The sequence below is a fragment of the Amphiura filiformis genome, chromosome 18, assembly GCF_039555335.1.
Source record: "Amphiura filiformis chromosome 18, Afil_fr2py, whole genome shotgun sequence".
Taxonomy (NCBI): domain Eukaryota; kingdom Metazoa; phylum Echinodermata; class Ophiuroidea; order Amphilepidida; family Amphiuridae; genus Amphiura; species Amphiura filiformis.
In genome coordinates, this window is record NC_092645.1 from 279,464 (window position 1) to 307,348 (window position 27,885).

Below are 27,885 nucleotides of genomic sequence, written 5' to 3' on the forward strand. Positions count from 1 at the left end.
GCGTGTGTGTATTGATTGGTAGGGCACTATATTCAAATGCAAAATCCTCTTATAACTCATGTTTCTTCTGTTTGTTAATGACTTAAATGATGTGGTTTCTTCTTCTCTTTTCCAGTTCGCTGATGATAATTCAATTGTCCGTCCTATTTATGGTGATTTAGACCATAAGATTCTTCAGCAGGACATTGAAAACATTTTTCAGTGGTCAATTTGTAACAAACTTCCTTTGAATCTTTCAAAGTGTTCCACCATGCACATGACTAGATCTAAGTCTCCCAAATTCTGTAGTTCTTATATTATGGGCAGTGATGAGCTTAAAGAAGTTGATGAATTCAAGTTGCTTGGAGTTACTTTCAGTAAGGACCTTTCCTTTGACTCTCATATTAGTAATGTCGCTAATAAGATTTCCAAACTCTCTGGTTTCATTGTTAGATGTACCAGAAATATGACTTCTGATGCTTTACTCAATCTTTACAAATCTCTTATTTTGCCTCACATTGTTTATTGCGTTTGTGTCTGGTCTCCATTTCAAAGGAATCATATTGATAGGTTAGAAAAATCCAGAGGAAAATCACTGCATTTTGTTCTACAAAGATTTTCCTGAAGTTGATTTTGAAGATCGTCCATCTTATTCTGAGAGGCTTGTAGACCTTAAATTGATTAAGCTTGAGGATGTTTACAAGTGTCAAAGATTAGTCTTTGGATTTAAAATAATCAATGAATTTGGGCCTGCTTCTTTTAGTTCCCTGGTTCAAAGAAGTATTTTGGATAATTCTAGGCTATTGCACCAAACTGCCAAATCTTCTTCTTTCTTTAATTCTATGTTTGTTTCACTTCCACGTCTTTGGAATGGAATTCCCTCCGAATTACATCATGTTAACAGCCTTGTCGTATTTAAGTCTGAATGTAAATCGTTTTACTTGAATCTGCTTAAATGATTTTGTGGTGTAACATGTTTTGGTCTATATATTTTTAAATGCCTGTATTTTACATATTTATAATATTGTTTCAAGATTTCATAATGGTTTTATTTTCGAAAATGTTGCTTTTCTCTATTTTATGTACTTTTGATTTTAAATTATTCTTTTATGTGCAGGATGAGTGGGCACTTCTGTGTTTGGACTTTTCAGCCCATTCACTCATCCTGAATTACTTGCTTTTATCATGTGTAAGAAATGTAGAGTGTGTATTAATCTACTGTTATTTTGTTACTTTTGTAGTTTGCAAGTAATTCAAATAAATATTATTATTATTATTATGTAATTCATAGTCTTCCGATGTTCCGATTACAACTTGCTTGGGAAATATTGCGAAAGGGGTTGCATCTGGAGCTGCTGATCTTTGGGTCTATTTGCAACGCATGCCTAACTCTAGCAATGTTTAACAGGCTTACCATAGTTGTGAGCATCTGAACACATGTTGGCATATTGTCAGAGCTTTTGGACGGAGTGGCTAAAGTGAATATGCGTCTGTAGACATAGTTTTTCGAAGTAGTGGTATGTAAATTGGATCTATGGGTCATCTCAGTTTACAGTTCACAGCCGGCTCTCTTGGCTCGGTCCCATGTTGAAATGATCAAACTTTATTTTGTAATTATGTAAGCTTAAAACTTTCAAGCTTATAATTGTTATTGTGTCAGTTGGACAGAGCTAAATCTCCATTGGACAAGGTTGGTTTAAATCACATAAAAAAAAATAAAAATCAGTGATTTAAATCAATTTTTTTATAATAATGGACTGACAATATTCAAACCTGTTTTTGTTAATAATCATCTGCTTCAGCCCAAGTTCTATATGACATCAAACAATAAGTGCTGCTATGTATATGTCTTTTACAGGGTGATTCAAAATGAAGTAAACTCAATGTTTGTGGTGCTTTTGTACAAATGCGCCACAAACATGAGTTTACTTCATTTTGAATCACCTTCATTAAAATACATCACACAACATATTTATAAAACAACATACCATATTTCGTCAAATAGTCGCCCCCCCCCTCAAATAAACGCCCCCACCACTTTTTTCAACCAAGATGTTTCAAAAATGCCGATATTTCAATGCTATCTTGTGTAGTAAGCTACCAAGTTCCCCACATGGTCGATAATACCGTCACTTTTTGGCGAAAATCTGGATTGGAAACCCGGAAGTGAACCAGAAGTCAGTTCATAGTTTGTCATTTTAGCGTGAGTTTTAAGTTTACCTAATGATTTTAACAGGAATTATCGTTCTAAAATTGACCTTGAATAAACGCCCCCCTTTGGGAAAATGTAACACCCCCGGGGGCGTTTATTTGACGAAATACGGTACAATGCCAAGGATAGCCCCAAGAAAGCCCTAAAAAGCTTGGGAAGGAATTTCGGTACAAATTGACTTTTGAATGATAAGCCCAGGATCCACAATCACTTATGAAGGCAGATTGCAATGTATGTCCTGGACCAGGTTCCTGGGTAATTAAATTGTGGGATAGGCTTTTACGACGGGAATTCATAACAATTAGTGGATTTTTTAGCGGGTTCGCCGTCGGCTTGTCCGACGGCGAACCCGCTAAAAACCCACTAATTCCTGGGTAATGTTATGACATGAAAAACTGTTAAGCTCACGTCAGACGGTCAATCTTTTCCAACATACAGCCTGTCTCAAAAAAAATTGTGCAAGTGAAAAGTGCCCTCTTTTGCAATTAGAAAATACCGTTGTGACATGATGCTTACATCAACGTCAAGGGCACAGTCTTACCTCTCAAATACCGTTTGTTCTGTTCAATTTGCTCTTTTTAATCTCGAGATATGTTTAGTTTTAAACAACGAAAGGGTAAAATCACAATTGTGCCACTTTTACTAGGGAATAGGGCTGTACATGTAAATCAATGATAGCTGATGTTGATGCATCTAATGCACTCCCCCCTTCGGGGCTCGTGCATTTACGCATCAACACCAGTGCGCATGCATTAGTTTGTCTAATTTCATTAATTTGTCAAATTTCATGAACTTGTAAAAGTTCATTAACCTATAAGTGTGCAATATTTGAATGAGAAAGAGAACAGTATTGACCATGGTAAAATCATTGACATGCACATGTATTTAATTTTACAGCAGAATGTGAAATATTCATTTATCGTTTAATTTGTCACACCTTTACCATGATAAAACACTAAAAACAAATTTGTATTGTTGTGTAATATGCATTCTTTTGATTTCACGAAGGAACTCTTGATAAACTTGATGCTATCATTGATTTACATGTACAGCCCTCTTCCCTAGTAAAAGTACCCTTTCGTTGTTAAGTGGGCATATCTCGAGATTAAAACAAGCAAATTGAACAGACTAAACGGCATTCGAGAGCTAAGACTATGCCCTTGACGTTGATGTAAGCATTATGTCACAACGGTATTTTCTAATTGCCAAAGAGGCGCTTTTCACTTGCACAATTTTTTTTTAGACAGGCTGTACTTCCATAGGGAATGGAAATGATGAATTGCCTTCACCTGGTTCATAGCAGTTTGAAGACAATTGACCGTGTGACTGCCACTGTTTGGTCAATCTTTACACAATTTGGGTTTACAGGAATGTCAAAATAGTTGGCAACTAAATACAACATGTTCTATTTTTCCTTCAAATTTTACAATACCAAGGGAATCATGAGCCAATTATAGAACAAGAATTAAATTCTTGTACATCGTGGAACATTCAACTAGGCTTGTTACTCCGCGACTAATCATGCTAATACACAAGCGTACAACGCTACTCTACGCGTCCATATTAGTGATTACAACAGCTTACGACGCACAGCCACGCAAAGAGTATGTTCCACGATGTACACAAATTAAATAATTTTTCTATAGTATCATCATATCTAGAGGTAAAATCTTAAACACTACCTGTGACTTAATTGACTTCTATCGAGAGGAGGAGGTTCTTTCTTTGGAACTTACAAAGTGAGGATCATAAAGATAAAATAAGCATTCAGCAGCTCTTATAACCGGATTGATTGAGAGTAGTGCATTTCTTTACTAATTTAGGCCTATATGTATAATGTTTACTTTAATGGTATAGCATTATATGCTGATTAGCCTTGCACATAAACCGGGACGTAAACATCTGTATGAAAAACAATGTGTAGGCCTACTGATATATGGTATACTTTAGTAGCTTGATTTGTACGAAAACAGAAATGAAGCTGTAAACTATGAAGCTTGTTAGAATGTTTTATTTTAACATGTTTATTTTTTAATCTAATAGGCCTATAATATTAATTTAATTTTACAAAACATCAAATTAAAAGCAAAACCAACAGTATCAGTATAAGACATAAAACAACATGTGAACTATTGAGATTGTCCCTTTCTCTTATATACAGATGAGGCCCTGATAATACCACAATAGTTCAAAAACATTTGATGTAAATATTTGATAGTGTGACTGGGTTTGGTTGGGATCATCAAATATCTGTCAAATCAAAATTTGAAGCCAAATTTGATGTAAAGATTGACCATCTGACGTGGGCTTTAGGCCATCAATATTGAGGCTATTGAAACATCTAAATTAAATAGTCACAATGAGTGCATGCTGCACTTGCCACTTCCTTCATTTGTCCTTGTAATTTTGTAAAGAAAGAATCTCACCATTTACTTGATAAATAGTGAAACAATGACTTTGTAATGAGTCAAATATTTATATCTGATTTTATGATAATTAAATGAAAAGAAAAATAGCTTATTTTGCTCTGAGCTCATTGTATTGTTTACTACTGAGTTCTATTTGAACTTGCCTTCAGTTTTTGACTTGTATTTGTTTTTAAACTACAGCAGGTAGTTTTTGTTGTTTGATTTCATATTTTGTTGTCTGTCTTTGAAGAAGAGCAGTTTATCTGCTCGAAACGTCGCTTGTTTTTTGTCTGTTTGGTTTAGTTAGTCTGCTTTATGTGCACAGTGATTTTCATCACTTGTTCCAGTATATGCATGTTTTCCAGACACTTCTGTGGAATTGGTAATTTTTGGCCATTGAACTTCGCTTGTTTTTGTGCCTACATTTTTTGTTTGGTGTATTGTGTCCGCTTATGTGCAGTGATGTTCATCACTTGTTCCAGTGCACTTTTGTATTCCCATTGATCCCAGTCGTTTTTGCTGGTTTAACACTTCTGTGTGCCTTGGAAATGGTAATTTTTGGCTATCGAACTTTGACCTACTTCTGTGCCTACATTAGTTGTTTTTGTCCCCTCTGCACACCATCTAGTCTGTATTTTACTTGTTTCCCTACATCAAGTTGGTATACTTTCGTTCGTATCTTTCAAGGTATGCTCTTGTATCATTTATTGATCCTTGATGTGTTTTGTGTCTTTGTCCGTTGGATTCACCATCCATCTCTAGGATGATTTGTTAATCCTTGAGATATGCGACAATTGACTTTGTTGTTCCTCATGATTAGAGGAAGAATTTGAGGTATATTATACAACTTGATCGGACCATGTTTTTTTTTAATTTAACTTATTAGTCGCCATTTTGGATTTGACCCCCTTAAACCCATCAGGAAAATTGTTAATTGGCAGCATGGTTCCTTTATTCAGTGGTCCATGTGGATTGGATTTCAGGTTTAAACAAGAAATGTCTTCAAAAAGACATGGGTGAAAGACATGGATGAAGTTCATGTTTCATAATTTTACATTGACATGTACTTGGAATGGTAGTGTGTGTGGCACATGCACAACTAAAGGAAATATCGTTACCACAAATGACACACTAGGAAATTCCCAAGAATTTGCATATTGAAAGCTGAATTGGAAAATGTGTGTTAAATAGGTCTACATTTAATTCATACTTACAAAGGGATCAGTGGAAATCACATCCACAGAGTTTTGCAACAATCCAACAATCTATATTCAGACGACCTTAAGAATGTTTGCTGCCCAATTCATTACAATCCAAATAATTATCTATTATCAGTAACTGTGAACTTTGATATGACTTTGATGTTTTTTTAATGCTTAATTGTGATTACGTTTTATGACACAACTTTGAACATTCTGACAATTCAACCATAAATACTTAGTCGACCTCAGATGACCTTTAATATTTTTTGGCGCAGAGTTGTCAGTGATCGACAATCTGTACTTAATTCACCTCGGAGGACTTTGACCTGACCTTCAACATTTTCGTGCTTACACCCATCATGTCCATAATAATTTAACTCTTACAACTTTCTGTCAACTCTCTAATTCATAACTCTAAACTTTTGTCATTTTGCCTTTTCTATCTTTTACCATTTAATACACTACAGTTTTTTAATGAAATGTCTAAAACTGAAACTAGTATAGAGTCTAAAGACACAATTCACAGATCAAGTGTATAGCAGTTTGTTCTAACTTTGCATTTTTGTATCTAATCTACTCTATTAGTGATTTGAGGCATAATGAAACCTACATTTTTTGTACATCCTGACTATGACTTATTAAACTCACCAGCAAGAAACTTGTTTAACCCTAACACTGACCCAGGTGATTGCGCGCATCAAGAGACCCTGGGATGCATGCATGCATCATAAAATTTTCCATCATGGTATTCTGTGGTTTTTTTGGGTGTAAGGGTTAACATAGGCCCTAACATAAAAAAATACATCTTTTCTAACCCTAACACTGACCCAAGTTTTTTGCTATCGGAAGTCACAGAAGATCCGAAAAAGTCAAGAAGAAGAAGAATTTTTGACTTGGCACCCCCGGGATTCGAACCTTTGACCCCTCACATGCCCACCGCACGATCGCGGACTGGGAGCTACACAGCTAATTGCTGCCCGGCCAGCAATTCCGTGCGCATTTGACACTTAGGGTGATTGCGTCATCGCAGACCCTGGGATGCATATACATGCGCAGAATTTTCCATTGTGGTATTCTGTGGGTTTTTTGGGTGTAAGGGTTAAATACAAGCTTTCAAATCATCACATGCAGATATAGCCTTGATCCAGTAATTTATTAGGATTCTAATTAAGATAAGCAAACATTACTGGCAGATAACAAGAACAAAGTTTTTGAGTTGGCAGTGTTCAAAAGTAGTATAATGTCAAATATTAATGGTCATAAAAACTTTATTTGTAAATGGATTTTCATCGTTAACAAAACAAAATGTATGTTTAATATATCAATTATTTCATTTGTAGCAAATTTCTTAGTTTCCATCCATAAATAATCACAGAGTATTATCTGTTTACAAAATAAGCATTTGGTGTTAAAATTCAATTACTCTATCTATTATCTGTTATCAGCAAACTGGTATGGAGCCTATGACCACAGATATACAACAACATTGTATTGTGACCTTGATCATATGTTATAGTCAAAAACAGATACTTTGAACGTACAGATGGCCCAGCCTGCATGAAGGAGACTACATGCATGCACTGGATAATTTTCTTATAATAAAATCCATTTTTGAGTATAATAGGAAAAAACTCAAATACCATGGATGGATACTGACTATATATTTAGAGAACTTTGCCTACTAGGAATTTCATACATAATGGGATAGGGGAAAAACAATTGGACAAGTATTAATTCAAAAGAAAATATCCTATTTTGGTCAAAATTTAACCAATTTGAATATGTTGGGTGTCAATCTGGACTGAAAATGAGCCATTCGCCAGATTTCGTTGATTACAGCAAATTTCATCCATAACCCAAACAAAAAACTTATCCAGCACATTTCATATCTACTCTTAAACAACCTCGTCCTTTTTTTTCTGAAAATAACCACATTTTGGTGGTCATCACAAGAAACTCATGCATATGCAAAATGAAGCAATTCCCTATTGCTAACTTAGTAAAATGCACACTTGTAGCCCAATCTCGTACATCATAGCACCCAGTTTTGATTTGTTGTTTCAAAATATTGCAATTACACATAGTTCTTTCAAATATAAAATGCTAAAACCCAAATCTAGAACAATCGATCATAGCTAATCATTATATTTATAAAGATATAGCAAACTTTCCATGATAGAGGTTCGACCCAAGATAAATTACACCTAAATTGGGTGCCAATTCAGTATTATACCCGCATGGCGAGAAAAAACATGAAATGACATGAGGCACTAGACTAATAAGACAACATCTGTCATTCTACATATTATTCTTTCTATATACCATATATGTCTGTAAATTTGAGAACATACTGCTCTTTCTAAATACCTATATCTCTTTCTTTAGTCAAGACCCAAGCTCATCAGCAGCTATCAGCTGTGGACATACAACAAGTTCAACTGTCTAATCATTATAGACAAAATAGTCCTTGGGCCAAAGGGGTCAGGACTACCTGTAAGGGTACAAAATGAATTTGTCACATTCTAGATGGGTAGATATAGCCAGCTAGAGCTAGGGGTCATCAAAGGTCATCGGTAGATGTCATATGGGGCAAAAAATTAAAACTTCTCTAATAAATGTGAATTATATCTCAAATTGACTGTATCACCAAACTGATTAAAATAGTGTATTCCCGGGGGTCACTCCCATTGTGGCCTGTACACCATCCGCGATAATCAACTTTTGAAAAGCACCCTAAACAAGGATTTAACCATTGGCTAAAACAATACCCTAAACAGGGATTTTATTCCTTGCATCAAATTTCATACCCTAAATTTCATTTCCGCGTATTAGCAATTGCAATTTTGCTACCCTTTTTTCCAATATTTCATGTTTTTGACACCCTAAACCCACGAAAAACTACCCTTTTTACGCGTTTTCATTATCGCGGATGGTGTACAGGCCACAATGGGAGTGACCCCACACTCTCGGGAGTGTATTGTCATGATTATCTCTGACCCTTAGTTTGGAGGATACAGGGGGAAAAGTTAAAGGTCAAAATGAATTATGTATATTTTAGACTAACATATCTCGATGGAGATGCAATTGTCACCAAATTAAGGGTCATTGTTTTGTCATATGTTCGAGTTCGCACAAATATTTTTTTCTGAAAATGTTAAATGTCCGGGATTAATATATGCTGTCATTGAATGTAATTCTGTCACCCTTGAATGTTACCTTTTAATCTCTTATGGTTGTTAATTCTGTTTAAAAGATATTTGGGTTTTTTTTATCTTGCAATCCCAGAATACGCATCCCTTATATTTCCTGTGTTCTCGTATTTACCATGCCTTATATTTTGCTCTTCTTACTATTTGTGTGTTTCAAATAGATTATTAAAGATCAAGACCAAAGACATGGAGTCTGATTACAGTGAAGATCCCTCATGTTCTAGGACCAACAAGCCCAAGAGGTCAAGAACTGACATGCAAGAATGTATTATTTGTCAAGAAAAGACCCCAGATAATGAACTAACAAGACCAAAAGGATGCTGAGTACTGGCAAAGACTCTTACAAGTATGTAGCCAGAACCAATTTGACTCAATCCTCAAATATAGTGAATATCCTGAGAAGGTTCTGTATCATAGATGCTGCCATTCTATCTTAACACTCTAGAAACAGAAGAAAAGTGCCAGATACCTTTCCAAAGTTACCTAGAATATCGTCCACATACATGATAGCTAGCTGTAGAAGTAGTGATGTAACAGGATTTTATTACCATAGCAATGGGTTTACAGTACTACTTTTGAATGTGTTGTTCTGCACTAGACGATACCGTACAGTAATAAAGACCTGGATCGTAATTCTGTAGAATTTTTACATCATGCTAATCACCCGCACCCAAGGGCGGATCCAGGACTGCTTCCCCCGGGGTGCTTTAAAAATAGAAATGAAATGTAAAAAAAAATGGCTGTGAAGCGGTCATCGTGTCGCGCTTTTACAATTGAACTTTTTCTCTCCTCTTTTTTATCCTTTTCCCCCTTTCTCTTCTCTTCTCTCCGTTCTTCTTTTTTGTGGGAGGAGGGCCGCCCCCCTAATCTGTGCCTACTGTAAAGTTAGTGACCAAAACGGGGGTCCAGACAGTGTTGGAAGGGGACCCTTGCCTAAGAAAATTTTGCATTTCTGCACCCAATTCGCGCGATTTGGTGTATACTTTTCTTTCTTTCTCTTTCTTCTCCCTCTCTCTCTCTTTCTTTCATTCTTTTCTGTTGTTTTTTTTGCGATCCATACCCCGGGGTGCTGCACCCCCCTGGATCCGGGCTTGCCCGCACCAACAGCTAGAGAAATATTCACACGTTATGTAAGAAAAACATGATATAAAATAAAATTATACACAAAATAAAATATAAAATTTTGATAACAGTTTGTAAAATGCTTCAAATACATATTTGAACTGTAACAAAGCTATATCTACCAAAAAACGTTGACAACGTAAAAGAAATCAGCAAGTTTAAAAAACCCACCTCGGCTCACTTTTTGAAACTTGGTCCCATTTGTAAAAGGTACTGATTTAAACTTTATCATATTTATATAAATTTAAAACATTTCCAAAGTGTTATGTATCTTTAATGTGCAGATGCGATATTAATTTGTAAGCTTTCTGGAACGACCTGAAAGGTTATTATCTTGTTCTTGCACGGTAAGCCAATATCCTATTGTGTTTTGTTTTATAATAATCATGATTAGGCCCTAATGATTGAATTAAACAAATAACACGTAGGCTTGTAATCTTGTTGGAAACGCTGTGTTCTGTTGAAATAAAATAAAAACACTGAGTTGCTGTTGGTGTTTAAAATGGGACCAAGTTTCAAAAAGTGAGCCGAGGTGGGTTTTTTAAACTTGCTGATTTCTTTACGTTGTCAACGTTTTTTGGTAGATTTCTTTTCTTTTTATGAATGTAGCCAAGCAGCTCCAAGCTTGGAAAGTCATCAGGTTAGGATGTGCTCCATAAAACAAATAAAACGAAAAATAGATGTTTGAAGTTGCAATTCTGGATTCATGACAATAAATAATTAAACCAAACTTTATCAGTCGTTTATTTTTAAAACTTGCTTGTCACATGTGACTGTAATGTTAAGAGGCGTACAAAATGATCAATATACATTTTAATATATTTTTATTATTCAAGGCAACGTAAATATGTAAAGAAAATGTAAATATGAACAACACACACCCAATGTTGACAATGCCAGAGAGACACAGAGAGTAAGTCCGATTTAGGCCTACTTCAAGTCGGAACTGGTAAATGCGCATTATATTTAAGCCTATACTACGGAAGCGCCTAAATGCCCCGAGTAGGCAATATAATCGTGTTTTAATGTTTGTGGTTCTTTGTAGCCCTCTTCAAGGGCAACCTAGTTCGATATTCCTATTAAGCGGCGGTTGTCGGCGATCTTTCGTGGTTTCTGGTTTTCATCAAGCCCTGCCCTCTATCGGGAGCTAATTTATAGTTTAAGCTTGTTGGATATCCATATTTCGTGGTTTCTGGTTCTTTGTAGCCATGTGGGGCAATCTAGTTGCATATCCAAATTTCGCTGTTTGTGGTTCTTTATAGCCCTGCGGGCAATATAGTTGGATATCAATATTGAGCTGCAGTTGTTGTTGATCTTTCGCGGTTTGTGGTCTTAATTTGTTGGATATCCATATTTCGCGGTTTGTGGTTCTTTATAATCTGGCTTGTTGGATATCCATATTTCGTGGCTTGTGGTTCTTTGAAGCCCTGTGGGGAAATCTAGTTGCATATCGAAATTCTGCGGTTTGTGGTTCGTTATAGCCTGCGGGCAATCTAGTTGGATATCAATATTGAGCGGCAGTTGTTGTTGATCTTTCGCGGTTTGTGGTCTTAATTTGTTGGATATCCATATTTCGCGGTTTGTGGTTCTTTATAATCGATAGGCCTGTGGGAAATCTGGTTGGATATCCAAATTGCGCGGTTTGTGGTTCTTTGTAGCCCTCGGGCAATCTAGTTGGATATCCCTATTAATCGGCGGTTGTCGGCGATCTTTCATGTTTGCGATTTTAATTTCCTTATCAAGCCCTGCCCTCTATCGGGAGCTAATTTATTGTTTAAGTTTGTTGGATATCCATATTTCGTGGTGTGTGATTCTTTATAGCCCTGCAGGCAATCTAGTATATATCCAAATTTCAAGCGGTTTGTGGTTCTTTATAGCCCTGTGGGGAAATCTAGTTGGATAACAATATTCAGCGGCAGTTGTTGGCGATCTTTCGCTGTTTGTGATTTTAATTTGTGACAATTTATAATATTTATTCCAAATATAATTTCAGTCTGAGCTGTGAACAGAGCCACTGATAAATGTGTTTTAAATGACGAAGATATCATGATAGTCAGGCATGGTGAAAGCATCTGGATGGTGAAAGTAGGCCCTAGGCCTAGGCCTAAATGTGAATAGAAAATCAAACATGTTTGTTTGATGAAAAAAAATATAATATCACAATAGCAATGGATGTTCGAAATGGTGTTATTCTTGATTTATGACAATAAATTGGTTAATAAAACATTTAAAAAAAAGGTGGTGGGAAGTTTCGAACTTGGGCAAAACTTCATAAGTGGATTAGAAGTCCATGGCCTTAATCACTTCGCCACGGGGACGTCCCGATATAATGAGGTGTGAAAGTGGAGTATTTATTAATATGAATGTATGCTGTGGTCCGGAAAGAATAAAAGAATTGTGAACAACTTGATTTTTTGGCGAATGGGATCCAGAATTTGTATGTAGGGTATCCAGGAAAATGCTAGGGTATATTTTGAAAGTGAATCTCAAAAAGTAGTGCGACAGTGACAGCCATGTATGGCTGTAGCAGTGACGAAAGATTCTGGATATCAGTATGATTAGCTATGATTTTACACTAATTTTGGCTATGAAATACCGCGTGAAATAATACAAGAATGTTTGTTTATTATCAAACAATCGGATTGACTGTAAGATTTGTGTAACTTTTTGAATTAATGAGTTATTAAAATATTACACTTTGGACAGTAAATAAGATTTAGCATGGTTTTAGATATATTTTGTACCCAGCTTAAAAATATCACAGAACAATAGCGCTTTTGTTTCGTGTAAATATAGTCCGCGGTGCATCTGTTTATTCTTCTTTATCAGTCGTTTTTTTTTAAACTTGCTGGTCATGCTACCGCTTGACTCTAATAAACTGAGCTCAAAAAGAAACTTTTTACAACTTGTGAATCACAAGGTCATATCTTATGTAACGGTCATAATATTTCATGTTTTTGTCTTGTGTTGCCTTCCATACCCCATGTGTCTTTGTTTCCCATTTTTTACCCTAACTGCTTCCCATACCTAACATTACATCACCATCCTTGACCACCAACCTTGACCATTTCCTGCCTATCCCCAAATTGTGCCACCCTTGCAAGTTTGACCTGGTAACCATGGTAATCCCATCCCATAATATGTGCCTTTCCATGTGGGTTGAACATGTGCTCCTCACTCCATCACTGACTTCCAACCAGTCAGCATCTCCACCCTGTCTGTGTCTCTGAATGTTATCTTTATGTTTTGATATATCTTCGTTGAATAAAATTGTTTTAAAAGGAACTAATAGCATCTGTTTTGTGGTGCTAGCATTATTCAAGTTTTGCTCAAGTATATACCCACGAGCCCCCACGGCCACATGGTCAACAACAAATTTCCCCTTCTTCAACAACGAACTTTTCTCATCTGTCACATTGGCGCCCAACGTGGGGCTTTGTTTTTTATGTGACCATCGTGGCCAGGGCTACTGTACATATTGTGATCTGTGATCCGGCTGAGCTACCATGAATTACATCATGAATCCTGTAGTGGAAATTTTGTTAAATAGACTTAACAAGTTGGAAAGCAAAATCACAGATTTGGAAGACAGACTTTCACACCAACCATGCAAATGTTCTTCACAACCAGTGCGTATACATGAACCTGAGCCACCCAAACAAATAACTAAACAAAGTGAGACACAGGAAGGGATCATGGAGAAAAATATTCTGGGAACTGTGAAGTGGTTCAACGTAAAGAAATGTTATGGATTCATCACAAGGAAAGATACTAACTGTGACATATTTGTTCACAAATCTGGAATTGCTAAAGCTAACCCAACCCACTTAAAGGCAAGTCTAGGTGATAATGAACTTGTTATATTTGATATCGTGAATGTAGCTGGACGTACACCAGAGGCAGTGAATGTGGCAGGACCGGACTGCAAGCATGTGATCGGCAGTCAACATGCTAGTAAGAAACCCTATAGATTTTATTGTCAAGCTCAAGTCCAGCCATCAAATTCACTCGGAACAGTAACAGAAACTCATGTATCACCATCCAAGCAAACTGAACTTAAAACGTCTCATCCAGTTGTTCATCACAAAGGTAACAGTACTGCACAGAAAACTCAGGTAAATCCTACATGTACATATGGTCCATCACCTTGTAATGCCATCAGTGAAGAAGAGGCTACTGCAACATCAAGTTCAAGAATTGCCCAGCAACCTGTGAGATCACATCATTCTTTTGTTGATATGGACAGACATGACAGAACAGTTTATACTAATCATGTGGACTCTGTGGTGCCGGACATTTGGAAGAAGTTTACTTGTTTATTTTGATCATGTTTTGATAAAGCAAATCAAGACCCTGTGACAACTGTTTATCTTGTTTTAATTACTATGCACTCTACAAATTGTGAACTCAAAAACTCATTGACTGGACTGAATACTTTAATATATAAATACACATATTAAGTGTTATCATTGTTTATCTGTTTTAATATGTTTCAGCCACTTTAGTAACTCATTATATTATTGTTTAATGTATTCACTGCTAAAACAAAACCAGTTTTATAGTTTGGACTGTGCATGAAAAGTATTGATCTTGACAGTGAATTTGGAAATGTTTGAACGTTTATTTATGTGTTACGATCATTGCGTTAAATTGTGATTATTTACCTAAGGTGCAGTCTTGACAAATTTAAGTTTTCGAAACAATTTTGGCTCATCCGCTCACCCGCTGTTGTTTAGGTTTTAGCTATTGTTCTTAATGATTTGTTTATTTGTGATTTGATTTTGTTTTGGTATCATGACTATGTTTTCCGTAAATGCTTTTCAGACAAATGTCGTGGACAACATTTTTTTTAAACAAGGAAGTGTGTAACTGGAGTAAGCTGCCTCCTGTGATCGACTTTTGAAACTGCATGGATTAACGGAATACATCATAACTAAATTTGAATCAAACTATTCTAACAGTTCTAAATCGGAGTAGATATTAAAGATTGTTTACATTTTGTGTTTATGTGATATGGTACATTCAAAGTATATTTTACCTGTTTTAAGGTATTTGGTATCATAGAAAAATGGATACCTTGTGTTTTGTGTTGATTGTATTTGCCATGGATGTCGTAGGAAAAACGGGCATCCTGGTATTTGTATATGTATATGCATTGATATCGTAGGAAAAACGGATATCATGTTCCTTTTTTGTATGTTTCAGCAGCATAGTAACTTATAAGGCTTTGTTGTAGACATGGATCTGGTAGGAAAAACGCAGATCATGGTCGCGAAACTTTTCAGGTTTTTGTTATTGTTGAATAGTTTGGAGATTGCACAAAACTGCAATTTCGTATCTAGACAAATTTAATTCTCAAAACATTCCTGAGCGAGATTGGTATTGTTTACTGAACTCATGTTATGTCATTGTTGTTTGTTTTTGCACTGCATTTAGATAGAAATTCTTTTACCAAGATTTTCAAAAAGTACTTTAATGAATGCTTGCAATTTCTGTTTTGTTTTATGCTCTAAAATTTGTGTGTACCATGTCACAAAATTGTTATATCATAGTAAATTCCGAGGACGTAATTTCTCAAAGCGGAGGTGAATGTAACGGTCATAATATTTCATGTTTTTGTCTTGTGTTGCCTTCCATACCCCATGTGTCTTTGTTTCCCATTTTTTACCCTAACTGCTTCCCATACCTAACATTACATCACCATCCTTGACCACCAACCTTGACCATTTCCTGCCTATCCCCAAATTGTGCCACCCTTGCAAGTTTGACCTGGTAACCATGGTAATCCCATCCCATAATATGTGCCTTTCCATGTGGGTTGAACATGTGCTCCTCACTCCATCACTGACTTCCAACCAGTCAGCATCTCCACCCTGTCTGTGTCTCTGAATGTTATCTTTATGTTTTGATATATCTTCGTTGAATAAAATTGTTTTAAAAGGAACTAATAGCATCTGTTTTGTGGTGCTAGCATTATTCAAGTTTTGCTCAAGTATATACCCACGAGCCCCCACGGCCACATGGTCAACAACAAATTTCCCCTTCTTCAACAACGAACTTTTCTCATCTGTCACACTTAAAATACTGTCAATCAAAATGAACCAAAATTACACACAGGATTACCTTAATACTCTACTCAAAACACATGTCAGTAACCAAGCAGTTGTCCAACTGACACAACAGCAAAATGCACTGTCATGGAACAGCTTCCTGGTCTTCCTTCACTTTCACAGCCCAACATTTGACACCCAGGACAAAAAATCTGTGAGAATGTGCACAAGATCCTTGCACAGATGATAAAACGGTGCTGCTTTCTGCTTTTCATACACTTTTTTCATGAAACAGGGCTGGGCTGTGAATGTGGTCCAGGAAGCTGTCCCATGTCAGTGCATTTTGCTGTTGTGTCAGTTGGATAACTGCTTGGTTACTGACATGTGTTAAGAGTAGAGTATCAAGTAAATCTGTGTGTAATTTTGGTTCAATTTGATGGACAGGATTTCAAGATATGACCTTGTGAAAAATTATAAGTTTCTTTTTGAGCTCAGTTTAGTTTACTTAGTTTGTGTAATCATTGCATGAAGTGAAGTAAAATTTCACCCCAAAATACTTTTTGCCCTCGCTGATTGGAGAAAAGTTTTTCTACGTAATGTGTTATGTAAATCGACATGCACAAAATACATAATCCGTGTGCAACATTGTGGTAAATTTAATCGGGAAGTGAAATTAGCTTTTGTGCAAAATGGCATACGTGGAGAAGGTACTCACAGACTGACTGCAAGGTGAGAAAGAAAAAAGGTGTCTGATATCATAATCAAGTGGTTATTGAAAAGTTGTAACACCGTCATGTACATTATTAGGGGGGGTCAGATAACCACTTTGATCATGAAATCAGACATCATTTTTCTTTCTTACCTTCTTGTCCCATCTGTGCCCTAATTACTCGGGCGAATTATATAGCTACACACACAGAAAAAAGTTTTACCTTATCCATGTTTTGTAAAAAACACCAAACTGTTATGTAAAAATTTACATATTTGCTAAGTAAAATTTTACACAACTGCTATAAACAGATAAGACATATAAAGACAACTGCCAGAGATTGTGTGCATGTTCGACCAAGCATTGTATGCCAAGGCTGTGGAAGTAGCATGGATGCATTGGGACCAATTCAGTCAGGGAAGGAGATTTGGAGAGGCAGGACTTAGAGATTCATTCATTCATTCATTCATGTGTTTTATTGTCATATTCCATATACAAGGCATATAGTTACATCAATGGCATACAAACTTCAAAATAATAATACAGTACAATTTAACTTCAAGCAATGATTAAACAATGTAATAAAGAAAATCCTCAGCATGCATGATATAACGGATCAATATGATCAATACAGTGTATATAAAAATAATAAGATCTTGCCATTGATTCTGAAATTATTGCTGAAGGGTCCATCAATGGTGAAATTCGGGAGGGGGGGGGGGGCACTCCCACTTTGGAGTTGACACGTATGTAGGGAGACCCCCTTTTTCACCATCGCTGTCAACCAAAGACCCCATTACCAGCATGTGCTCTGTTGCCCAAAGACCAGGCTATTAAGACCCCCTTTTTCACCATCGATGTCACCAAAAGACCCCTTTACCAGCACATGCTCTGTCACCCAAAGACCCCATATTTTTCCTTCAGATCTGTCACCCAAAGATGTAGACCCTAATATTTCCATCTGAACAGCAACGAGTCGTCTATCACTGATTTTCGAGGCTTCTTTTGGCTCTCACCCAAAGACCTCATGCATTAAAATATTCTCACCCAATGCCCCTCTAATTTAGATCCAAACGGTCCCTCTCTTACCCAATGACCCCATATTTTGTACACTGATTTTTGCTCTCACAGAATGCCTAAAATCATGCTCTCAGGCTTGCAATGACCTTATATTTTTTATATGTTGCTATCACCGGATGCCCCTTACTGGCCAGCCCTACACCTATATCCATTTCATATTGAAGTGCCACCCCGGGGCTGAAATGTAACCATTTGGATACAGTTTTTTTCTTTAAAACAATCATGTAACATTAGCATAGTAAGCAAAGAAAGATTAGGAAAAATAAAGCATTTTTATTGCAGTGAGAGAGGTGTAAACTCGTACTGCATGGGACGAAAGAGGGTTGGTTTCAAACAAAAAGGAATAAAGATCTTCAGTTACTATTGTTAGGAAATCATGTTGTGGGGGTTGTTGGAGGAGAATTTATTTAAAATATAGGTTTGTTAAGGATTGTTTTCCAAGTGGACATATTATAATAATTATAACTGTCGGTTGTAATACCCGACAATATTGCATTCCTGGTTATTGATTTAACGGAAAGTCGCACGAGATATCAGGGTTTAAGAGCATTTGAACTTGTTTAACATGCTTAAGCGACACAAAAGTCACGGTGTATTGGGTGTTTTTTATTAACCCAATAATTTTCTATTTCAAACAAAGATGACAAGCCTATACGGGATTTTAATGATTTTGGTAAAGGTAAATTGTTGGTAAAGGTAACTGTTTTAAATGTCGCTCTTCACCTGGATCATAGGTCTACTCTGCGATCGTAATAGCGCCATCTCTCTTCTCTATCAGGTTCTAAGAGGCGGTAAACTGGTTTAAGCAATACAAAGGTCTCGGTTTATTTGGTGTTTTTATAAGTCCATTAATTTTGTATTTCAAACAAAGAATATACGCACAAGATTTCATCCAGTGCATATTTGTAAACAATAATAAAAACAAATCCAAGCAAATTGTGGTTTTAATTCTAAGCTGGGCATACTTTAAGCAAAACAATTGCGAAGTAAGGGACTGTTCACAAACACTTTTGACATGAAAATTATCGGTCAACCCCATAGAAAAGCATATAAACTCAATTTTCCCAGAAAAATGTGGTCATTTTTTTCAGGGCCCCACTTAGGAGGGTCAAAATTTCAGGGCCCCCTTTTTGCATCAGCCCCCCCTTACAAGTATTTGTGAATGGTCCCTAAATCTAGCAAGAGTGAAATTAGAAGCTTTTTACAAAGTCATGCCAAATAAGTGGCCCAGCCGTAGCTGGCGCCCTAAAAAGTCAATGATCATATTCTTCTACAGTGCTTAGTTCAGGAATTATAAGGTTAGATAGGTCAAATTACTCCCTTATTATAGGAAATCTCAAACATATATACTTAATTCACAATTTTGGTGCAAATTTTCAGTGTCATGTTCCCCTTCAGAGTTAATGCAGTCAAAGTCAAATAGAAATGTGCATGCATAAACCTTTGATGACTCATGTGATTTCATCTATTCTGAGGTTATACATTTCTCAAACAAATTGTTTTCCTATTTCATTTGCCCAGAGGAGTATTTTGAGACTTGAGTTGTGATTAAATCGGTGCACTTCGAAAATTTGGCCACTGTGCATGAGATATTTGACCTTTGACCTGTTTTACTCCATAACTCCTGAACTATCCATTAGTTCAGAATGACAGTTGAGGGATGGATTGCAACATGACAGAACAAATTTGAAATTTTGGCCCCATTATGACCCTTCGACCCCTCATGGGAGCATAGGGGGCATACAAAATGGAGAACCAATTCTAGTCAGTTGAGGCATAAGGATGCAAAAAAACATTGGTTCCACTAATCATGATGTAGCAAAACTAAATCCTAACTCAAAAATTACCCAATATCGCACTGTACTACCATGGCGAAAACAGACAAAAATGTTCACTGAGTAACTGCACTGTATTTGGGGCAACTAAAGATTAATAAACAAATGTCAACAAGAAAAGGGGGTTATGGTTATCTGCTTTGGCTTAACTTTAATCTGCCACCATAGAAAGTTGCATTAAAATATACAAATTCAAATTGCATGAATAATTACGTAACAAACATTTTTCACACACTTGAAATGAAGAGGCATGATTATGCTGATTTACTGGAATGGTCCTGCAATTTTGCAATCTATATCAAATTTAGTGGTTCTTTAACATTTTTGTATCATCTATACATTGATTTCCTTTGAAACGTTCACAGAAGAGATCTTGAACAAACATCTTTAGTCTGGTGGTGTCAAATGTTACTACTCATCATGCTTGAAGATACCTGTAACAGGAAAGAAAGAAATAGGGTAGTTTAAAACTCATAATATTGGGGCTCTTTCTTTTTCTCCTCTCTCATTTTAAGATCCTTAGATTGTCTTATATTATTTTTAGGGTGTGGTCAGATTTTTTTGCATTTCATTTTGTACTAAAATAATCTGATTACCAAGTTTTATAATTATTATACTTGTGGTTTTGATATAAGCAGCTGTTTCACAATGGTGTAAATAGTGTTAATAGTGCAGCCATGGGGATGAGGCTATTACTATTTTGTTCATAATATCTAAACAGTACAAATTTCAGGCCCAAAATTTCACTGGCATTAAGATAAATATATGAGCTTTTTTCTGGTACCAAATCTCTATTCAGTGATAGGATAAAATGGGAGGGGAAATGAGGCTGTCAATCTGGCTACACCCCTTTAAAATAAAGTGAGTCATCACTTGGGATTTTGAGACTAAACCTGAAGTCATAGTCATTTGGGATTTAAAACTTGAGTCAAGTGACAAATCCTAAAATGATGAGTCGAGTCCGAGTTGAGTCGTTACAATTCTCGGTGGAAAAGGAAAAGGTGGCTATGCCGGTATGGGGTGGGCATTTGGAGTGGGGTGTGTGTTAGTGTAGGGGGGTTGGTTTCAAATCATGCAAATTTCCAGATTTCTCAAAATTTAAAGAATTGACATCCTTTATAAATCATGTTTCTGTTGTTCTTACTTTGTATCAAACATATTAAAAAAAGACTCACCGTTTATAGATTTAAGTTCAGGCTAAGGCTGCAATTTCCAGTTTTCAGTGCAACCAAACCAAGGTAGCTTTCAGTACAACCAATGTCTCAAACGTTTGAAATAAATGAAAAAAAATCATAAAATGGCAACATTTCAGAAATAGATACTATACCTTCAAATCTTCAAATAGTTAGAACACTTGTGTAAAATGAACATTTGTCCTGTCATGAAAACCTACTAAAGTTTGTTCGGTTTATATAAGGCGGAAAAAATAAGACTCATAACACCGTGCATTGATATAGAATGGCATGCACGCTGTTAGCTTAATGCTTACGCTTAGTTGTTCGTTATGCGTAATGCGTGACTGGCGCACGCTTATGTGAATTTACGCGAAAGTGAGTTGGGACTTTATTGAATAATTTCCGCCTTATATAAGCCGAACAAACTTTAGCACTAGCAAGTTTTATACTGTTTTTTCATGAAATTGAACTTGGAATTGAGACATTTTGTTATTGTAAAAGTTGAAAATAAACCAAAGTACCAGTAATACATTATTGGCCTAAGCTAATAAAGTCCACACTCCCCCGTGAAAGATTTTGAAAATTTGAAACTCACACTCCTTCAGATGCTGCATCTTTTTCAGAGGGTGTATGGAATTCAATGGAGCTGCCTAATATGTTCATTCTATTTAAAATTCATACTTCCCCTGTGGAACATATTTCTAACATATTCCACAGGGGTCATGTGGATCTTAAATGAAAACACACATTAAATTCACTAATTTTTAACCATGTCCCCGCTAAATAGAGAACCAGGTAGAATCACAGTAAATAATATGAACAATAATACAAAAGCCAATGTAATCATTCAACATTTATTCACTGAAGAGGTGACGTCATAATCGGATTAACTACCATAGCAATAGGTGAATACAATTTTTGACAATATCGCCCTGCACTACAAGCAGGCTGCACTCATCATGTGTATGTCTGCAATAAAAGATTGAATACAATACCGCTCTTTTCGAAGATACTAATCTTACAGGTGCAAGTGATCAGCATGACATGGTTCTATGCATATGTACCGCCAGTGCCACTGACAAGGGGAGGGGGTAACGGGTGCATTAACCGGGGCCCATAAAAGCAAAAGAAAATGGACATTAGGGGCGGTAAAAGTAAAAAGATACCTTGTAATTTAAGGCATCTTAATTTGCTTTATACTGGGCTAACTAATGTCTCTTTTCTGTACTTTGGGTCCATTAACGTATCTCTTCTTCTTTTTTTTAATTTGTTACATGCCCTCTATTAAAGGTTTCTTCTTTTCTCTTTACAGGTCCATTAAGATATCTTTTCTTTGCTTTTTTACATGCCCACTAAGGTCTCTTTTCTTCATTTTACTGGCCCATGGTATCTTTCTTTGATTTTTTACAGCCACTACGGTATCTTTTCCTAGCTTTGTACGGGTCCATTATAAATTATCTTTTTGATCTTTTACGGCCCGTTAAAAAACAGACAAAAGAGAGTAGCGAGCCTGTAAAATCAAAGAAAAGAGATGTATTAACAATACAAGAAAGATAGCCTTTGAACCGCAATTGCAATTTTCGTACTTTCTAATAAATATTTCACTTGAATTATGTTACTGTCTGCTTTTGCCACAATGGTCATAGGTACTTCGAGAAACCAGGGGTGGTGCAAGTGCTGCTTAATCATGGGAATATGACTGAGTTTAATATGAGATTAGACTTGAAAAACGTTTTAATCTGGGAGCAAAACGCCACTTTCAAATTTCAATTTTTTGCAGGCTTCACGTGAATTTGTCTCCTTCAATTGTCATAGGCCATTGATTATTTTGAGGTGCCAGATCACGAAATTAGTTCAATTGGTGTGGGGAACAAGACAAAAACCAGATAAAAACTAATGCAGTATGTTAACCATGAAAGTGTACACAGACACTGCACTTGTAAAAATCCAAAACCACACGGATAGTAGTAGACAAAGTAAAACAAAAATGCAACCGACGTTTCGAGCAGATAAACTGCCCTTCCTCAAGGACAAACAACAACAAAATATATATTTTGTTGTTGTTTGTCCTTGAGGAAGGGCAGCTTTTAGTTCTCTTTCTGTAGAGACGCTATATACTTGGCTCTGTAGTTTTGATATTTTGCTTGCTACCTTGGTTTAATTATTTGCTATAATTTGATTCATTTTTATGCTGTATACTTATAAGTGTCTGTGTCTTGTTCCCCACACCAATTGAACTAATTTCGTGATCTGGCACCTCAAAATAATCAATGGCCTATGACAATTGAAGGAGACAAATTCACGTGAAGCCTGCAAAAAATTGAAATTTTGTTAGCTCTCTTGCTATAATTTGTAGCATTAAAGCCATAACGTACGATCTTTTACACTGAGTTCGGTCAATTTTTTTTTTCAAACCTGATTTTTTTGGCATAATATATATGTTTACACATGTCCTAACTTGGATTCATTGTATTTTCAGGACAACTGAGCAAGTTTATTATGACTTAGGTAGAAGGACCCCTATTAAATGACATTTTTGACAATTTGTAAAATTTTCCTTAACAGAAAACTACATTTCTTAGCTTTCCTTTGCTTTTTTTACCCCATTCAAATACAATATTCCGTTCAAAAGTGGAAATTATAAATGTGGCAAGGGATTCGGCAAAAACCTGAGAACTTTATAAAATTTGTATACTTTTACATGTAATGTTTTTCTTTTTTCTTTTATTTTTTTTCAAACTGCGATTTTTATTAAAATCAACTTTTAAAATAAATTTGAGCAGATTTAAGCTAGTTTTGTTAATTAAAAGTGTATTATTATTACTTTTGGTAAATATTGTATACCTTGAAGTGTTTTTAATCCATTATGATGTATATTTTGTATTTTTGATGACAATTTACGCAAAGTATAAATAATTATTAAATGTTATTTTGCCATTTTTTGTAATTTCTATTTTAGACAATAGTGTAATTTTTGATGCACAATATCTCATTTTTGTTTATTCCAATTAAAAAGCCATTTGGCATAGTTGTTCATTGGATATTCTTGCTTGTCCTGACATTTTTAGTTTTTTAATTTCACGTTTAGATTTTGTGCTAGGAGCTCTGTGCATACTAATGAGGTGCGAAAAATATGAGATTTGCATATTTTTGAATATTATGCAAATTGTATTGATTAATGTGAAATTTCGAAAATGCCAGGACAAGTAGAATTAGCCAATATATCTAAATACCAAGTTTCATGTTGATAGGTGCAATACTTTGTCCAGGAAAGCGCATCAAAAACAGTAAAAATGACCGCCATTGGCGTAATTTGCATAATTTATGCGAAAATTATTTTTGTATATAAGTTGGTATGTGTTTTCATGTCATCAATGAAAATAAAAGAAATAACTTAAAATAAAGATTTTTGCTGAATTTTACCTTAAAATCCCCGTTAAAGCTGACGAAAAAAAGAAAACCTGTTCATCCGCAGGCGGACATTTCAAGTAGGGTCGGTAGGTCTGGCTTTTTTTTTTAGGGGGAATGACCAAAACAAATCACCAAAATCGGTAAATATTTGCAATTTGGGAAAATACGAAAAAAAAAAGAAATTGTTCCTAAAATTATAGAAATTTGGGTCGGCATTCATTTGTGCAGGAAATTTTTTTTCCCAATTTGTTCAAAATCTGGGTCGACCGGGCCCCTAGAACAGGGTTTTCTTTTTTCGTCGTGTTTTCTTTCAGTTTACCTCATTAGTTTAGCAAACACAAAGTTAGGGAAAGAGGTCAATATCTTTACAAAGTGAATACATGTATATTTTACAGATTTTCAATCTACGTCTTTTTCTGGGTTTTAAATGTTGGCAGGTAGGCTATATATCATCATCATCATCATCATTTTCATCATCATCATCATCATCATCATCATTATAATGATCACTATACCACCATAATCATCATAATTGTCATTATCCATCCGTATAATCTTTATAATTATCATCAAATTCATGAACACCATCATCGATATTCATCATCATCACCAGTGTAATCAATGCCATCAGTTCAGTTCAGTTGAGGATTATTCCGTCTTTTCATTCAGATGCACCACCAATTGGTGTAGTTTAGCTGATGAGATGCATCAGTAGTTACATCAAACATATAACAGTCAATCCTGACCCTCCACCACATAAAGTTCATTGGAGACAAAAAGCTTGCTTATTAACAAACAGTATAAGTTCATCACAATCGCGAATTCTCATCAAAACGTTAATGCTTGCATAATTGATAATAAGACAACAGTATGAGTTCATCACAATTGCGAATTCTCTCACTAAGCAAAAGACACTATAACTACATGTACATGAAAAGTTTGAGTTCATTGCATGCATATAAAATAGCTTAAAATATAGGTGTGAGTGCCACAATAAAGGTGAAAAATAAATATGTAAGAACCTTTTAAAGTGCCAAGACTATGTGCCTGTAAAAACACAGTGTGTATGAACAGGAAAAATGCAGGAAGAAAAATTATGTGTCATTCACAGCTGCAGTTGCTATTGCTAGCGAGCTCCTCATTACATGCAGACTGTAACACATAAGCCTGGTGACTGACTGGTTCCACCTCCTCGCAGATACTCCTGAGGTTGGGTTTAACACCCAGCTCCACAAGTGAAGAGTGTGTACAATCTAAGATCACCTGGAGAAGGGTGTCCTGGCAGTCAAAGATCTTCTGAACCACAAGTTCACTGTAGTATCTCCCAAGCAGTTTCTTGAGGGTTGACAGATGATAATGTCGATTCACCGCCAACTTGCAGCAATGCAGGATAAAGTGAAGCCTGTCCTCAGGCTCGGATCTGCAAATGGGACATGTAGGGTCCACCTCAAATTGATTAAATCTAGCCCTGTTGCCTTGTAACAGATAGGTACCAGTGAGGATTCTAGCTTTGACCACTGCTCTCTCAACATCACGTGGATCATCAGTCAGGGTACTCCATACCTGAGACCATAATACCTTTAGGTATTATGGTCTCAGCTCCATACTGGATGGGATGTACCAATTTTGAAATTGGACGTATTCAGAAATCGAAAAGACGATTTGTTCAGGGCTTCAAACATCAGTTCCCTTTCCCAGAAAGCTTTCACAGCGTTGGAGACTCTCCTTTTCCATTGGTTTCAGTTGGGGGGGTCGTCAACCAGATCGTAGATTGATATGAGATCATACTTGATTAGCAGTTGCCGTGCCTTCATAAACCAGCTCTTGCTGTTGAGCTTTTTAACAGCCAGCTGCCTACAAGCAAGGTCCCTTTCAATTGTTACTATGTAGAATGTTTCCAGCTTGCACTAAAATAGATTGCTCAACCTCAATCACAGCTGAAATAGGTTTGGCCCCAAGAAGACCATAGACGGCTGCATTTCCTGGACTCGGTGACTCCGGAAGAAATTGCAACTGTCTTAGTATCTTCCGCTGGAAGATCTCCAGCTTGTCGATATCAACCTTCTTGTATGATGTTATTTCAATTCCAAACAGCATTCTAGGGATGACATACGTAACCCAGATGTGGTAGGAGACAGTTGGAGACAGGCCATTCTTCCCGTGCAGACCAGCACCCATCAAATCATTAATAGTCCTGTCAGTCTGCCGTTTGCACCCCTGTCCTTGTCTGTTGTCTGTACCTAGCTCGAGATACTCTAGCTAAAATACAGGTTTACATTAACTATCTTACATTATCTTGCTGTATTTCAGCTAGAGCTCCAAACGACAAGCTTCCGGGTTTTTTGGAGAACAATACTGTTACGTAAGATGAAGAAGAAACCCGCCTCGGAGCCCGCCCTACTCATTATTTCATTGTACTTATTGCAATTTGCCTCCACACATTACGTAATCAACACAAAGCTTTTGTGAGGATTAGTGAGTGGATAAGAAATTGACAGTGGAGGATACGAAGGACACGCCGATTGTTAGTTGTCAATCATTTTTTTCCAAAGATCATCTCATATGAAGTAGGCTGAATGCGATCTGTACTTTTGTAACATTCCGATCGCTTTTGATCACCTATTATCGGCGAATTTGCTTGAAAACACGTGAGTTCATGTTGTGTAAACATAATTAGCATAGACACAAATGAAATTACGATGCAATACAATGCAATTTGAATGCGCAGCAGATCTATAGAAATAACGCTGTCCGGTTTTATGCAGAATTAGACCCTGTCTGTCTGTACCCAGCAAACACAGAATGTTTTCGACATCATTCGCAAAAGGTTAGAAAATGTTGCCAGAAAACGTTTAAATGTCGGGTTATATAAAGGGTATAAAACTTTAAGTTGGCCATTCAGTCTCACCTCCTCTAACAAGTTCTCCATTAATATATTTTTACTGTCTTGCTTTTATGTATTTTCTAGTAAAATGTTTCTATTTTAATGTAAGGGCAATCTTTATTTATTGTCTGATCAATATTGGATCTGCTTGGCCTTGTGCCAAATGTTTTAAATCAATAAAACATCATCTTCATCATCATTATTGTCATTATAATTCATCGCTCGGATGACATATACGCTGGCGAAGTTACGTAATAAATCGGATTAACCACCATAGCAATAGGTGAAAACAATTTTGAACATATCGCGCTGCACTACAAGCAGGTTGAACTAATCACCTGTGTATGTCTGCAATCATAGATTGAATACAATGCTGGTCTTTTCAATGATACTAATCTTACAGGTGCAAGTGATCAGCATGATATGGTTCAATGCAGAGGTACCACGTGAAAGTATCAGTGCAGCGCGGTATATTCAAAAATTGTTTTCACCTATTGCTATGGTAGTTAATCCGTTTATTACATAACTTCGCCAGTGTATACACGATCAATTTGATTGATCAATATCAAAGACCCTAGATACAAGAGTGGATACAAAATCTACCATTGT

At 36.2% G+C, this 27,885-nt stretch overlaps 1 protein-coding gene across 2 annotated transcripts in view; it reads left to right on the forward strand.

Annotated features, from left to right (window-relative positions):
• Positions 1–27,885, forward strand: part of LOC140139723 (uncharacterized) — a 190,408-nt gene that overhangs the window by 133,101 nt on the left and 29,422 nt on the right. The window lies entirely within an intron of this gene.